Source organism: Apium graveolens, chromosome 9 (genome assembly GCF_009905375.1).
Source record: "Apium graveolens cultivar Ventura chromosome 9, ASM990537v1, whole genome shotgun sequence".
Taxonomy (NCBI): Eukaryota; Viridiplantae; Streptophyta; class Magnoliopsida; order Apiales; family Apiaceae; genus Apium; species Apium graveolens.
The window spans coordinates 84,611,561-84,614,191 of NC_133655.1; positions in this window are offsets into that span (position 1 = coordinate 84,611,561).

Genomic DNA, 2,631 nt, shown 5'->3' on the forward strand with positions numbered 1-2,631 from the left:
CTTAACTCACAAACGCAGTTTTGAAAAGCCAAAAGACACAAAACAGAAATTGAAATTAAAAAAAATAAAATAAAATAAATACCCAAAATCAAAAAACAGATACTGATTTTGATTAGTTTGATTTTTTTAACAAAAATTCAACAGCACCTCTGTATATATATACTTGTATGTATATATCACAGAGTGATGAATTGGTATGCTGAGTAAGAACTCGAGCAAAGGAGATCAACAATGGCAGTTGGGGTTTGATTAAGATCGAATAGAGAGAGAGGAGAGAAAAAACTGTTTGAATTTTGAAAGAAAAGAAAACTGTTGTGATTTGAAGGAAAACTGAACTGTACGCCTTTATATTACAGCTGGTATGACAATCCTGGATTGTCATACCGATTGTCATACCAGCCAAAAGAAAGGAAAGAAAAAAAAACAGAAATAAAGAAATAACAAATAAACACTGAGTATATATAACTGGTATGACAATCTGATAGTAATACCGATTGTCATACCAGTATAAAATAAAAGAAAATATATATATATATTGTTTATAACTGGCAAGACAATTGATAGTCATACCGATTGTCTTGCCAGTATAAACTATACTGAAAACACTAATATGACAATTATATATCGAAATGACTTTCAGCAAGACAATTTCAATTGTCTTGCCGATTGTCATTCTGGAAATAAACCAATTTCATGAAAATAAGTATATATATATATAAGTACTGAAATGACTTTCAGCAAGACAATTTCAATTGTCTTGCCGATTGTCATTTTAGTAGAAATACAATCAAATATGTACAGACTTATATAAATATATATATATCTATGTACTGAAATTATATAACAAATTAGTAAAACTGAAATACAGACTTATAATATTTACAGAAACAAAGACAATATATCAGAATTTATTATTTTTATTCTAAAAATAGATTTCTATTGAATTTTAGCAAATAAAATTCATAGAAAAATATTTTTAGAGAAAATAAAATATTCTGAGATATTTTAAATTAACAAGTAGGGAAAATAAAAACAGATAAGATAATATAAATTACATAGAAATAAGCAAGAAATATGATAAAATGATAAAATAAATTTGCAAATGAATTTTTCATTTATGAAAAATTCATTTGCAAATTCATTCAAGAACAGATCCCAGATATTAACCAAATTAATCACTAAAACTATTCAACATGCCCAATTTACCAACTAATCTGGTAAATATGGATTCGTCAAGTGGTTTAGTGAAAATATCTGCTATTTGTTCTTCTGTTGGAACAAAAAATAGTTCAACAGTACCATTCATGACGTGCTCTCTAATAAAATGATACCTGATGTCAATGTGCTTTGTCCTCGAGTGCTGCACAGGGTTGTTGGTGATGGCTATTGCACTTCTATTGTCACATAAAATAGGAATTTTGTTCAATACAGAGCCATAGTCTCGTAGTTGGTTCCTAATCCACAAGATCTGAGCACAGCAGCTTCCAGCAGCAATATATTCAGCCTCGGCCGTTGAGTTGGAAACTGTTTGTTGTTTTTTGCTGTACCATGAGACTAGCCTGCTTCCTAGGAATTGACAACTTCCTGAGGTGCTTTTCCTATCAACAACACTTCCTGCATAATCTGAATCTGTATATCCGACAAGGTTAAAACCAGATTCTTTAGGGTACCAAATACCTAGATTTGGTGTTCCCTTAAGATATCTTAAGATTCGTTTAACAGCAATGAGATGAATATCTCTAGGATCCGCTTGGAACCTTGCACATAAGCATGTAGCATACATAATATCTGGTCTACTTGCAGTAAGATAGAGTAACGAGCCAATCATACCTCTGTAGCTTGTGACATCTACCTTAATGGAGTTTTCACATGGTCCAAGCTTGACAGCTGTAGTTGATGGAGTCCTTGCTGATGCAGAGTCCTCTAGATTGTACTTTTTGAGGAGTTCCTTGAGATACTTGGATTGACAAATAAATGTTCCATCTAACCTTTGATTTACTTGTAATCCAAGGAAGAACTTCAGCTCTCCCATCATGCTCATTTCAAACTTGCTGTGCATTAACTTAGCAAATCTCTTACAGAGATTATCATTAGTAGACCCAAATATTATATCATCCACATAGACTTGGACTAATATAGTATCATTCTTATGTTTTTTAGAAAAGAGAGTTTTGTCTATGACACCTCTAATAAAGCTATTTTCAATAAGAAATTCAGAGAGAGTGTCATACCATTTTCTTGGAGACTGTTTGAGACCATAGATTGCCTTGAAAAGAAAGTAGACAAAATGCAAATGATCTGGATCTTCAAAGCCAGGAGGTTGCTCTACATACACCTCTTCATCCAGCTTCCCATTCAGAAAGGCACTCTTGACATCTATTTGATAAACTTTAAAGTTTGAAAATGCTGCGAATGCCAGAAATATCCTGATGGCCTCAAGTCTAGCCACTGGAGCATAGGTTTCATCATAATCAATGCCTTCAGCTTGAGAATACCCTTTAGCTACCAGTCTTGCCTTGTTTCTTGTAACCACACCATCTTCATCTAGTTTATTCCTGAATACCCACCTAGTACCAACAGCTTTCTTGTGTACAGGCCTAGGTACCAGTTTCCAGACTTGTTGACTTTCAA